This window comes from Polypterus senegalus, chromosome 17, assembly GCF_016835505.1.
Source record: "Polypterus senegalus isolate Bchr_013 chromosome 17, ASM1683550v1, whole genome shotgun sequence".
NCBI classification, from domain to species: Eukaryota; Metazoa; Chordata; class Cladistia; order Polypteriformes; family Polypteridae; genus Polypterus; species Polypterus senegalus.
In genome coordinates, this window is record NC_053170.1 from 28,433,999 (window position 1) to 28,448,913 (window position 14,915).

General features: G+C 37.4%; 1 protein-coding gene across 16 annotated transcripts in view; it reads left to right on the forward strand.

Moving 5' to 3' along the window:
• The first annotated feature begins 1,975 nt into the window (after window positions 1–1,975).
• Window positions 1,976–14,915, forward strand: part of pum1 (pumilio RNA-binding family member 1) — a 132,727-nt gene continuing 119,787 nt past the window's right edge. For all 16 annotated transcript variants that reach the window (XM_039740624.1, XM_039740628.1, XM_039740625.1 and 13 more), the window contains exon 1: window positions 1,976–2,071. The gene's annotated coding sequence lies outside the window, so the exon portion shown is untranslated. The remainder of the gene's footprint in view (window positions 2,072–14,915) is intronic.

Consider the following 14,915-nt stretch of genomic DNA (forward strand, 5'->3'; position numbering starts at 1 on the left):
ACCCAAGAGCAACTGAATGGTTTGGTATTAATATCAATTGAGCAAGATGTTGGCCAAACCCTTGATTATTTGGAACTGATAAAGGATTTCACCAGGATGAAAGTGCGGAAAGTAGATTTCTTACATTAATTAAAGTCTTCAGGAAACTCAGTTCAGTGCATCTCTTAGTCTTATTAACAATGGTAATTTATTATCCAAATTGCAATCTTCACCTAAATCCCTAATAATATTATCACGCCGTCGTAACTTTGCCAAATGCACTATAGCAAACGTTAATTTTAGAGATTAATTTTTGATTCATTCAGAGAGATCCCCATAAAATCATGAAATATCCGTAAATTACTGGCCTTTACCAGATCCAGAACAAAATCAATATTTTATCACTCTGCATACACACAAGCGTACATGTAGGCCTACTAGTCATCCAAGGCCTTTTCCGGACATTTTATTAGAACACCTTCCTGAGGTGGGCTCTGCCCCCCAGGACCCCCTCACACATATGGGGCCTGCAAATTTCTGAACCACGTAGGGTCCCCAAACTGCTAAGAATGGCCCTGGTTGAAGTGTGTCAAGAAACACTATGGGGGCTCCTTTATACCAACCATACACCTATATAATACCTCACTGGAACTGTGACAGCCAAGTCAAAAGTTTTCTTTCTTTTTATTATCTTGCTTTTTAATCATTCAGATGTGTGTTCAGACCATAGTATATGTGTTGTGGTCAGGAGATGCAGTGTCAAAAACAAAAGATTTTTGGGACGACAACCAGGTTTCCCCTTTTATTTGCATGGAAAAATGAAAAGAAAATCTGCCATTAAGCACTGCTCACCAAACTGGGCCTTCTCATAAATAATGGAAAAAACCAATTTCTTTTTCTATGTGTCGATAAGACAGTGCTCCATCCTGCAGCTAGCTCTGGTCTTAAAAAGACGCCTTCTGTTTGAACTTCTGGGTTTTATGGCGGCCGGACCGGAAGGGGCAGGACTAGGAGTCCTTACAGGGTGGTTTCTCAGCTCTGTGAGGGAAGAACAACAAGAAATCAGTTAGCTGTAGCGCCCCCTCTCGTCTTGACTGGGTATTGCATACCTGAGTTGAGCCTGCGTAAGAGTATGGATAAATTTATTTATTTTTCTATTTATGTATTAATTTATTTAAAGAGCTTGTGTAAAATGCCAGATTTCCTCCTGAGGACAAATAAAGATCTATCTATTAATTTTTAAATCTATTTAATGGTAGCTTGATAAAAAGGCATCAATTTGTATCAAGAATGTGAAAATCTCTGGCTGTGTCCAGACTTTTGACTGGTAGTGTCCATTTAAGTACGTATTTATTAATTCCTCTGCTCCCCTTGGCCAGTTTTTACAACCAGTTCATAATTTGGGCAGCCATTTGCAAAATGTTTTTGATTTTCTGTCTTTCCTATTAAATGGCAGCAGTAAGTGTGCACTGTTAAGTGAATAGAATGATGTCCCATTTAGGATATGTTCTTTGCACCCAACTATACATACCTTCCCTTTACAATGGAAAAACTTACATTAAGGAAATGGATGTATAAAGTAATATTCTTTCCAGCATAACGAAGTTATGTATGATATATGTATCCATTTATTTACAGACACAGTTCACAGGGTGCATATATTTTGGTTTTGCTGTAAATCTCTCTTTGCATTATTAATATTTTAAGGTCTTCCTTTTTAAACAACGCCGTGTACTGTGATGCTGTTAAACTTGCACGAACACAAGTTTAGCAAGAATCGTAAAGGCCACAATAAAACGCGCGCATAAACGAACTTGGAGGAACAATCCGCTCTGTCTAGCACAGCGCGCCCCATTTGAACTCTGGCTGCCCTCGGCTCCGGTCCGGTGCAGCTCAAGTCGGCTCGACTGTCCTCATTTCTCACTCACCCTTTCTCCCCCCACCCCTCCTCCTTCTTCTCCGTCGGCTGTCTCTTCCGTCCCATGATGCCGCGCGCTTGCCAGCCCCCACTGCGCCGCCATGTTGTTGGAGTGAAAGCTCGGAGCCGGAGAGTTTTGGGGCCGAAATCCGTTTCCATCCACCCGCTCTGCTTGTAAGTAGTCACCCCGAAGTGCCGTCGCATTGGAGCTGGGGTTTTTCATATTCGGGTGTCCGGCGTATTGTCTGATTGTCAGAGTCGTTGGGACGTGTTTTTGGTGTTTTGTTTTGGACGGGCTTGCGTCCTCCCCTTTTCTTTCTCCCCATCCCGAAACAGTGCGGTTTGTGCTTCTTTTGTTAGCCAAGTCGGTCTGCAGACGACAGAGGCCAGGGGCTTCATGGCTGTTTTGGACTGGGGAGAGTGGCATCGTCTTCACTTCCAATTATCGTCGTGCATCCCCCAGTTTGCGTTCCGAGGTCTCCGGTGGCAGGAAGGCCATTGTTACTGGGGACGAAGGAGAAGAGGTGGTGGTATTGGTCGCGATAGAGAAGGAGGGAGTGGGCATCCAAAAATCAAACTCCTGTTGCAGATCTCGAAATTCGGAGAGCAGACAAATGAGTCCGATTCATTTGCTAGGCCTTCAGTCAGCTCGGGGGTGTTGCTTTGTTTGTTTGTTTTGTTTGCCAGCCCACAGTGCAACGCGTTGAGATTTATAAACAATCGGAGCCAGCGATTTCAGTCAAACCCGGTGTAACAAGACCGGGTGCTGCTTACTGCAAGTGAGATTCGTTTTAGCAGGCCGGTGTTTTTTTTGGCAGCACCATAACCCTTTGCGTGTGCTCGAACTATTTACAGCACACACTGCTGTTTTGATTTCCGGGTGTTGCTACATGGATGCTGAACAGCAGATCGGCGGTGGTATGTCCGAAAGAAGCGTGCACACAACACTTTCAACTATGTACTTTAGAACACTCTGTGGGACATCACTAAAAAAAGGGCATAATATTTAAACACTATTTGAATGAAAGATATGTTCGGTACATGGAATTATTGCATATTATGCCAAACTGTATACTATAAGGCGGTACTTGGCATTAACAGAACTGTATTTTCTAACTAGAATGGAACATAACTTGGGTGGCATTGACAGTTTTTACGGGGTTTTATTGCAACTGGATTCTGCGTTTATGTTCAAACCAACAAGAAGTATCCACAAAATGGAATAACGTGACAAGAGCATGCCTGGCAGTTTAGAAGCCCTTAAGTATATACACGTTTTAACAAGAGTGCACACAGTTACTGTTAGTATTTCATAACCCTATAGAACGTAAAACTATACCCTTTGGGTATGCTGGTGAAATTTGAATTAATGTAGCATGCGGGGAAAATATTTCATCCAGTGTAAAGTACTTCCCTTATGGATGAAATGTGCATAGTATTTGTTTTTAGACAACATTTTTTAAATAATGCATGTAAAATTTTATTTTTTAAAGCACACTTGAAAACACATGAGTGTCATTCAAAGTACTGTACAGAATTAACAGAACATAAAATATACAACAGTAACTTGACACAAGATGTGAGCTTAAAATTTCAACACAGCTTGTCATTCTGCCCCTGTCAACAACTTTAACCCACTGTTTCCTTATTTACAAGCTATTGAAAAAAGAAGTCTTAAGCCTGTACTTGAAAACAGCAACTGATGTTACAGGTTTTATTTCGAAGGGTTAACTATTCCAACGTCTAGTGACCATGATAATAAAAGCTCAGTTACCATTGCACTTCAACCTGTCATGAGGCACAAAGAACAAAATCTGAGCGAACATGACAAGTATATAAGGTTTGCCAGGCCTTTAAGAGCTTCAAAAACCAATAATAAGACATTGAACTGTATCCTATAAGTAACTGGAAACCAGGGCAATGTTGCCAATATTGGAGTGATGTGTTCCTTCTTTCTAGTCTCAGTCAGCCTGCATATAGCTGCATTCTAAATAAACTGTGAGCTTGACAGACCTGACTGGGTCACACCTACATAACCGGAATTGCAGTAATCTAAGCGAGAAGTAGTTGAAACATGGATTGTTTTAGGTCAGTATTAGTGAGGAACAGTTTTCTTTTATTTATTATCCTAAGGTGAAAGAAACTGCTTTTTATCAATATATAGATCAAAAATAACACCTAGATGCCTAGACTGCAATTTCATAGGTAAAGACAAAGAGAGTAAGCATTCTCAACCAGGTAAATGTGAAAGCTGGACCACTAAATACAGTAACTTACATCTTGTCATCATTTAGTTTCAGGAAATTATTATTCAACCATAGTTTCACATCTTTTAAACAATGTGTACCTTTAGATGTCATGTCTATGCAGATAAGACTCAAAGGGAGATAAATTTGGATGTCATCAGTGTAACAGTCGTATGAAATATGTATTTCTGAAAAATCTGACCAAGAGGATGCATGGGGGAAAAAATTGGTCCAAAAATATCTTTCGAGTACAATAAAATTATTACTGTAGTAGTAACAGAGGAAAACAAAATACACGTTTACCACAAAAATCATGTTTCTAAGGTAAGAATTGAAGCAATTTAAAACTGTATCTTCAATATCAGTGTCACACTCAAGGTGCCTAATAAGTATATTGTGATCTACCATATCTGAAGCAGCAGTAATAGTCATTTACTTAGGTGTAAGTTTTATACTTTAACTTAATTCAACAAAATATGATCACAGCTTATGTTACTACATCAGGACATAAACAAATGTATTTCAAAAAAACACTTTTAGGACTGATAGACATCGTACACATGATGTTTCTTGAATTGCTAGCATGTCTACACAGGCATTTAAAACAACACAGAAAAGCTTAGTACAGTATAGCCATTTTAATTTGAGGTCAGGCTGCTTAATTTTCTTGAGTTCACAGCCCAAGTCAGTGGGGGAAATGAAACTGGCAGTGTACATTATTTACGCACCCAGTATCCTAGCCATTATTGCCGCTTTATTTTTTTACCAATTTTTACAAAGAATGTGGTTGATTTTATTTTTCCTACCATTTTTGTGGGGGCATAATGTGGATTCTGTGCTGGTGGGGACAACCTAAAAAAATGGTGACATTATGGTCACTGAGTAGTTTCAGCTTAGGTTGGCATGCACATGTAAAGGCCAAAACTATACTGAAAGCTACTTTTGGTGCCATTTAATCTGAGATTTTTTTGTTATTATTGTGCTATTTTAATTTTTTTATGCAGAAATTGTTTTTAAAGTGCTTTAGATTGCAGACAGTAGTTGCTGTATTTTAGGCTGACAAAACTTTAAATTTTGCTCTAGAGGGGGAAAAGCTAGATGCGAATATCAAAGAAGTTAAAATAAAAAAATATTAATGTACCCTGTGTATAAGAGATCAGATTTATAAAAAAAATAAAAAGCCCCAAACATAACAGAACCACCATTTCTATATTGGTTAAGTTTAACAATGAGTTTACATGTGTTTTAATAAACCGATTATTCAAAAAAGCTTTTTTTTTTCAAAATGTCATGTATAGCTTTATTTCCATTCAAGAAGTTAGGATAATGGTCTCTGCGAAACTGAGTTAACACACAGATTTCTTTACAAGCAACTTGGTTATATGGCCATATAAACCCTTCACCAGGTTGAAGGATTTCATGGTCTGCATGTCTGTTGCACTTTGTTAGCCTACACATGTCCATGGCCAGTTTTGTTGGCCTGACTGACAAAAGGCAACTCCAAGATAGGAATGGATAATGGCAGATTGACAGCAAAATTATCCTAATGCTAAATAACGCTGTCCCACCAGTCTTTGCTTTGCACATACATCCAGCAGCCAAGGGTAGAAACTAGTGCAAGTGTTCAAAAAAATAATTTTTGTGAGGAAAATGCTCAGACAATCACATTATTCCTTCTCATGGCTGAAAATAAGTCCATCTCGAGTGAGCTGATCATACAGTGTTCAGCACCACCTCCTCAGGGAAAAATGTGTTTCATGCTTGTTTTCAGATTTATGGTGGCTGATGATGACATTTATTTGTGCAGTTTAATGACTTCAGAGTGTTTTGCAAAATAACAACTCCATAAGTGAACTCGGGGATATGTAAACAAGGATTTTTAAGAAGCCAGGTTTCTACCTTAACCAGGTTACTCACCTTATCCTGGTATTATGTGCGCATGTAAACACACTCAATATCTGTCTTCTGTCACTTGTACATTGATCATATGAAACTTAAGCCGAAGCTCCATTATCGTTCTTCCTTGTAATTAGAGGAAAACCTGAGACTAGATGTGGTTCATTATGTTAGTGGAAAGGCTGCTTCACTTCTACTATAATACTCAATTAATTTCTGAATATTTTATAAGTTGGCAATCACTTTTGCTATGACATTCAAGTGAAGTCAGAATTGATGTTCTCTAGAGTTGTGTGGTATGCTAGTTCTGGATAAGTACCAAGAAACTCAAGTTTGAAAATGTTGCAGTATCATCATTTTGGTATTTTCAGTACCGGAAGTAAACATTAGCTTTCCTCTCAATATCTCTCCCACCCCATCCCTTTGACACGTACAGAACTCCATGGGGGAATAGTTGTTTCCCAATAAAAAATTGCTTTGGTGCAATCTGGAGTGGTGGTTCAATAATAAATGTATGAATGCTCCTAGTAAATCATTTGAACATTAAATGAAGTGTATATTGTTTAATTTTCCATTACCCAGCATCTAAAATATTCATTGTATAATACTGTGACACAGTGATTTTTCACCATTAACCACCAACTGAAGGCAGATTTATTTACGCTTGTTTGATGCAGCAGGCTAAAAAAAACCCTTATCAAATAAAGCACCTGTTATAATTATTTAAAAGTTTTAAGCATTGGGTTGGTTTTCTTTAAAGTCATTTATTAAATCTTGAAAATTGCCTTTGGTAACCAAATTTATTAGCTATATATCTATTTAATCAAAAATCTCTAAGTAAAAGGTCCTGCAAACAATTCGAGTTTTTATTGAAGAAAACATCTGAAGTTATTTAATAGAATATTCAAAAGTGAGCTGTCATTTAATAATGGTCTCTGATTAAGTGTTTCTCAACCTTCTTGGGGTTGTGATTAATTTTTTTCCATGATAGTGTTTTTGCAACCTACCAAGGTGAGGTTGAATCAAGTTCTGTCATCAGATTTGTACCTCTTGGTTTATTGTGTACAAATATATAGGCAGTTTTACTACAGCAGGAATTTTTTTCAGGAACCAAGAGTTTTTAGAAATTCAGAAACTTTTGTAACATTCCCACTGTAGGAGTTCGGGCCATTTATAGTTCCTGGTACTTTTTTAGCTTCTGTTCCAGGGCGTGTACTTTTTGCTCAACCAGGATGGACCTCAAGTGGTCAGTTGTGCTGATTGGTTCACTCCAAGCCCTGGTGCCATCTTACAAACCTGGTAGTAGTTTGGACTTTGGAGACTTAACTGTAAAGATGGAGCACTGCACTTTGCAATGCATTACTCTTAATAGCTACCTCCCTAGTGTGCTGCACTGTGCACCTCATCAAAGCAATAATCTCCCCCGTGAAGTCATGCAATAAAGTAGCACTGTATCCTGTGAAATTCTTGGTGTATTACCCCATGCAAAGCATCAAAGCAATAAGGTGTGGGGTCCACCGTGAACATCTGAACTCACTCTATTCTTTGCACTGCATCATTCTTTGTGTGTCACATATTTTGTATAAAGGTTACAGTTTCTGTTCTGTGGTGGGAATGCAACACATAAAAGTGACCAGGAACCACAAGTGTCCCGGGTTCTATGTTATACAGGAAGTCATCGATTATTGAAAACAAAGTTCCTGTTGTGGGAAAATGCCCATGAAGCCTGATATGGGGGCTCTTGGCTTGTGAAGCGTGACTGTCAGAATTGTGACCCACTTTGCAACCCATCACCATTATAAACAATAGTGACTTGTGGCCACTTCTCTAGCATACAGTTAGGTCCATAAATATTTGGACAGAGACAACTTTTTTCTAATTTTGGTTCTGTACATGACCACAATGAATTTTAAATGAAACAACTCAGTTGCAGTTGAAGTGCAAACTTTCAGCTTTAATTCAGTGGGGTGAACAAAAAGATTGCATAAAAATGTGAGGCAACTAAAGCATTTTTTAACACATTCCCTTTATTTCAGGGGCACAAAAGTAATTGGACAAATTAAATAACTGGAAATAAAATGTTAATTTCTAATACTTGATTGAAAACCCTTTGCTGGCAATGACAGCCTGAAGTCTTGAACTCATGGACATCACCAGATGCTGGTTTTCCTCCTTTTTAATGCTCTGCCAGGCCTTTACTGCAGTGGTTTTCAGTTGCTGTTTGTTTGGGGGCCTTTCTGTCTGAAGTTTAGTCTTCAACAAGTGAAATGCATGCTCAATTGGGTTAAGATCAGGTGACTGACTTGGCCATTCAAGAACTTTCCACTACTTTGCTTTAATAAACTCCTGGGTTGCTTTGCCTGTATGTTTTGGGTCATTGTCCAAGTGTATCATGAAGCGCCGCCCAATCAATTTGACTGCATTTAGCTGGATCTGAGCAGACAGTATGTCTCTGAACACCTCAGAATTCATTCGGCTGCTTCTGTCCTGTGTCACATCATCAATAAACACTAGTGTCCCAGTGCCACTGGCAGCCATGCATGCCCAAGCTATCATACTGCCTCCACTGTGTTTTACAGATGATGTGGTATGCTTTGGATAATGAGCTGTTCCATGCCTTCTCCATACTTTTTTTTCTTGCCATCATTCTGGTAGAGGTTGATCTTGGTTTCATCTGTCCAAAGAAAATTTTTTTCTAGAACTGTGCTGGCTTTTTAGACGTTCTTTAGCAAAGTCCAATCTAGCCTTTCTATTTTTGAGGCTTATGAATGGCTTGCACCTTGCAGTGCACCCTCGGTATTTACTTTCATGCAGTCTTCTCTTTATGGTAGACTTGGATATCGATACGCCTACCCCCTGGAGAGTGCTGTTCACTTGGTTGGCTGTTTTGAAGGGGTTTCTCTTCACCATGGAAATGATTCTGCGATCATCCACCACTGTTGTCTTCCATGGACGTCCAGGTGTTTTTTTCACCAGGTCACCAGGTTCACCAGGATGTGCCAAACTGTAGATTTTGCCACTCGTAATATTGTAGCAGTTTCTCGGATGGGTTTTTTCTGTTTTTGCAGCTTAAGGATGGCTTCTTTCACCTGCATGGAGAGGTCCTTTGACCGCATGTTGTCTGTTCACAGCAAAATCTTCCACATGCAAGCACCACACCTCAAATCAACTCCAGGCCTTTTATCTTCTTAATTGATAAGGACATAATGACGGACTTGCCCACACCTGCCCATGAAATAGCTTTTGAGTCAATTGTCCAATTACTTTTGAGCCCCTGAAATGAAGGGATGTGTTAAAAAAAAATGCTTTAAGTTGCCTCAAATTTTTATGCAATGTTTTTGTTCAACCCACTGAATTAAAGCTGAAAGTCTGCACTTCAATTGCATCTGAGTTGTTTCATTTAAAATTCATTGTGGTAATGTACAGAACCAAAATTAGAAAAAAGATGTCTCTGTCCAAATATTTATGGACCTAACTGTACATCTTCTCACTGGACCCACTTGTTATTTTAATTTAAAATATTTGCTTAAAGACAACCTCACCTCTCACATGTGTTGAATGGCATCCTGTAGAGCAATATCAAAGTGTTAAATGTTTGAAGTAAATATATGGTTCCTAAAAGGTGCTTACTGTAAGGTGTACAGCTTAGTAGGAAATAGCTTTTTTAATTTTATTTCTTTGATATCTGATTTTTAACTTATCTAAGTGATGTATTCAGTTTAATATGAAATCCTTTAAATTGCTCAATTCATACAAGTCCAGAAGCATACTTTTAATATGACTGCCTTAAACTTCTAATACATAGTGGACAAGTTAACTTATGAATTTCATAGTTGCATATTGTATTTTTGGGAGCAGAATGTCTTGCAATATTTTTTTTATTTTTTTTTAATTTAAAGAGGCAATTATCATTACGTTTTGCTTTTTTGTATGTTTATTGGTAATTATTAGCTTCATTTTTGAAAGCTGGAGATTTATTTGCAGTCAGATTTTTTAATGTTAATTTTTTTAATATTAGGCATGCATATTACATTATTTGCTGTCAGGAAGTGGTTTGCACCTGAAAGCCACAGAAATCCAATCCCAGTTGTACACCAACTGTAAAGCTCATAGTTGAGTGAAATCTGTCCGATGTGTTTTTTTTCTTTCCAGATTGTGGGTGATGTTTCATACCTGCCCCATGTTGGTCTCTTGAACCCATGACCATTTCCAGTCAGCTTCAGTCCAGTAAAAATGATTTGCTTGGCGAGTTAAACTTCCCTTATAAGTGTTTATTGAGTGTTTCATTGAATTGTTAGTTATTTCTGATTCATTTGGTATGTGCTCAGAATAATTTAGCAAATTAATAATAAATTGTGATTGCTTGGCAAACTCACCGTAACTTCTGTCCTATTTATGGAGCAATGAGGTATTCACCTATGTACTAGCAAATCCTTTAGAGAGGTGGATTGTCAAGCACAAGTACACTTTTGGGGTGTATTTTGATTGATGCAACTTAATGCATGAAAGGAGTGGTTTTTGTATGCCGTGTATGCATGATGGCCAAGCAAGACCATTTTACCTTTTACAGTATAAAAATTATTGCTGAAAACCCACTTAAACACAAACTAGTTTGTTTTTGTCCAAGTGCAGCATTACTGAATAACTTTGTGTGCTTCTCTTTGTTCATGCCAGCTAAGAAACATAACTCCTCAAGTGTGTTTGGTCTTATTTTAACATGCTGTGCCACATACTATTTCCACAGAAGACACTTATTTGATTATCTTCTTTCAGTTACTATACATATCAATACAATTTTACTTCCCTTTATACAGAAGAGAAACAGCACTTGCTTTGAATTTCTAAATATTTTATAAGCTTATTTTCCTGTTGTAGAAGATGAGCATAGAAAAACTTTTCCTAGAAACTAACTTTTGTGTGAATTGCTATAGATTTTGTAACTTGTGTGAAGGGACAGCAGTTTTTGGATGCTGTGATTCACTTGTGTTAGGCATAATGGCACTTCACGTAATAGCAGCTTTGAAAAAAGTAAATTATAAATGACAGCATGGTGTGTTAGTAAGACTGTAGAAAAACAAATCTTATTTATTCTTACGTTATAGTGCAGCAGGATGTTGCTGTATGATAGGTTAGAATTTCCATACTGCTGTGGCCAATGAGCATGATCAGAAGTTCCATTTGAAATGAAAAAATGAGTTGCAATCCTTAAAAAATGTACTGTATGCTGGAGGATAACAGTAATATGGATAATCGGTAATTAGTGTCAATAAATAGTTTACAGTAATGATCTTGGGGGTCATTTTTGTTAGTCTTTTGGAAATCTTCAATATAGAGGGCTGTTACATGATTTATTTTTTCTAAGCACTGTTCCAGTTTGTTTTCTAAAGCTTGTGTATAACTCCTGGCTTAAACATATAGCCAACATCAGATCAACCTCCTCCTGCTTCCAATGTCAAATTGTATCCTATGCTGCAAAGTACTGTGTGGTGTTGCTTGTGTTAGTTTCCCAGAAGATTTGTTTGGTGTGCCATTGTGGCTTGGGTTTTTTCTTATTCCTTAATTGTAATGTTTATGCATTTTGTTTCTGATGTTATTTGCCTGTGGCAGTCAGATCTCCAAGGCAAGAAACAAATTCCAGCTTCCTCTGGGATCATTAAGTGAAGTAAACTATTTTGGGTGCATCTAGAGAACTAAGTTATTTTATTTTTTGGGAGTTAATACTAGAATCCCTGAAGCTTACGATTTTTGTTCGTTGCCCCTGACCTCCTTCAGTTTTCTTGAGATACACCAAGAAGCTCATAGCTCTTTATCATTGCGCTAATATCCCGTTTTGTTTTCCAAATGTGTGGATTAGCAGAATGTAGCCCGATACACCCCCACCCCATTCAGTCAGATGTAGGCATTGCCCTGCTGCAATTCTCATAGTTCAGGTCTTTGTTGAAATGTTTATCTGACGATGTGTTTGTAAGGAATTATATAGGTAATGCAATACAAATGGTTTGAAATACATATGTTTCATGGGTGTTCAGTATTTACAATCTTCTTCTTTCGGCTGCTCCCATTAGGGGTTGCCACAGCGGATCATCCAAAATTGTTGTCTGCATATTGATTTGGCAAAATTTTACCCTGGATGCCCTTCCTGACGTAACCCTCCCCATTTATCACGATCTTTGTAAATAAAGAATGACAGAGGAAATGTGAGGCAAGAAAGGTGGAACACACAACTAAAACAGAACGTTTTCATATGTTATAGTAATAACAACATTATGTTGATGTGAAGTATAGGATGAAACAAGTGTGATTTTATTCAAGAATAAAACCGAAGGAAAAGAAATTGCTCTGTTGACATCTTACTGAATCCTATCCATCAGTACAAAGGAAATGATGTTTGTATACATGTCTGTTTACATGTTTCATTTTCAACCGGTTGTCACAGTGGTAAAGCTGCTCCATCTCCAATCAGTGTGGATGGCACAGTGGAAATGTTACCATTTAGCAATCACGAGGTAATAGGTTTGAATCTCCTGTTGTCCCTGCATTTAGCGCATTGAGTAGTGAGGGCAATGACTTTGGGTGGGGTGGTTTTGGTGCTGGGTGTTAAAGGCTGTGTTCTGCTGAACGACACATTTGGGGGAAAAAAAAAAGTGTGATATTGGCGCATTGATAAGGACCTTCTAGCCATATCTTAGGAAAATTTACAAAGGTCAGGGACAATGAAAAAAATCATAAGCTTCAGGGATTCTAGTGTTAAGGGGGAATTGCTGCAACGTAGCACAAACTCTTGCATCATAGTACTTTAAGAGCATTTTCAGCATTATCAATGGTTCCTTTAGCTCCTCCAATGTGAAACCACTTATTTATCTGAACCTTCCAGTGTGATAGTAGTATCCTCATTGTCTTCTGTGCTGGTACGTACTATCTGAAGGTTATCCTTGAGTTGTCACAAATATGGCCGCCGTTAACCATCCATCCAATTTGTAACTGGTTTATTCAGCTCTGGGTAACTGTGAATCGGTGTTTAACTTAATTGCTCTGGGCACAAGACAGGAGCACACAAGCTACTACACAGCTCTTCCAAAATAAAATATATTTAATATTTCGAAACTTAGTTTAGTTAGTGTTTCAATATGTCCTCATTGACAAGATGTCTGCTAATATTTTGAAGCAGAAGACCCATCTTTCCATTCATACAATATGCAATGTTTTAATGGAAGCGCATAATCTCAGAGGGACCACTGAAGCAGTATAATTAAAATTCTTGAAACTGAATCAACAAACACTGAAATTGTATCATTTGTTTGGTTTTTTGAAACCAGAGAAATTTTAATTAGCTTATTTACAATGCAGCTAAAAGTTGACTAAAGTACATATGACACATATTGGAATGGTACAGGAGCAAGGTTGATGCCATCTACAGATATAACTAATGTTAGACCTAATGTTTGCACTTAGTCTGTCAGTCCATTAATTCTCAGTTCGTATACAGGCTTAAGCAGTAGCAAATGTGAGGTAGCAAGAAAACAGTTCTTTTTTAGAGGAAATCTGAAAATAATAATCTTAAAGCTGACAAGTTTGGTTTGACAAAGGTAGCCTTATAATTAGAACATATCTAAAAAAGAGGGTAAGATTTGAAATATTAAAGCATCAGGTTTATGACACTTGGAATTAATTTGACTTATTCAGTATCCTCCTTATTGTTATGTTTACCACCGGAAAAAATCAAACCAAAAAGGTTGAATTTTGTTCAATAAAAAAGTTGTGTAATGGAAATGCTAACTCCAAAACATAAACATAATTACAGTAGGAAAGTTAAGTGTGGTGTCCACTGCTGTACTGATGCAGATTTAGTCCACATGCTTCATTTGTTTTGAAACAATCACCAACACTCAGCTTGATGTCACAATCTGGACAGCAAAAACATTTTTCTTTGCACACTTCTATTTTTTCTGTTCCTTGTGCATGAGAGGGTAGAATATTATTGCCTGTATCTGTGTCAAGGTCTGGTGGCCAATTCATACTGTAGCTTTATTCAACTAATGGTTCAGGTTTAGTTTGTTTTAAAAGTGGCTTTACAGAATTTTTTGTTTATATGTATTATTTTGGTTAAAAGCTCTGTCCCACTCATGAATTTGATGAGTTACAATAGAGTGGCAAAACACAAAAAACATTAATGATTTTTTCCCAGCATTTTGTCATATTATCCACTAGATGGCAGTATAGTACTGTGCCCAGTTTGGGCTTGACACTGTGCAAGTGAACAGTACAAGAGTATAAATAAAAACCTGGTCTGGTATTCAGTAATTTATGTGACAACAGCATGCATATCAGTGTTTGAAGTTTAAGATTTTAAGCAGTGTTTATTTCAGTGTTTGAAGTTTAAGATTTTAAGCAGTGTTTATTTTTTTAGTTACCAGAGATGAATAAATTTAGCAAGGGCATATATTTAGATAAGGAAGTCTATGATTATCTTATTCTTTATAAGCCATACTCTACTTGTTACACTGGGGGGAATCTTCCTGTTTTTCACACACATTATTTAAACCCTGGAATGGGCAGCAGTTCACATTGCCTGTAATTAGTTCTCGACCAATACAGATTTTTAGTCTGATAATGATATTGATGTTAGCAGCAAAGATGGTTGAATACCTATTTATATTGTACTGATATTGCTGTTTTTTTAATAAAAATTCTCCTAGGAAAATTTATTAAAAGAAAGTGTAATAATAATTTCACAAGAGCATGTCTTAATTTAGCATTTAAACCAGTTAGATAACCTTTTCTGGGTTTGAACATGATTTTCAAAAATAGTAATAGTCTTTAGAAAATAGTTACACAACCTGAAAATAGGTACCCACTTTAACATGAGCCTTACCACT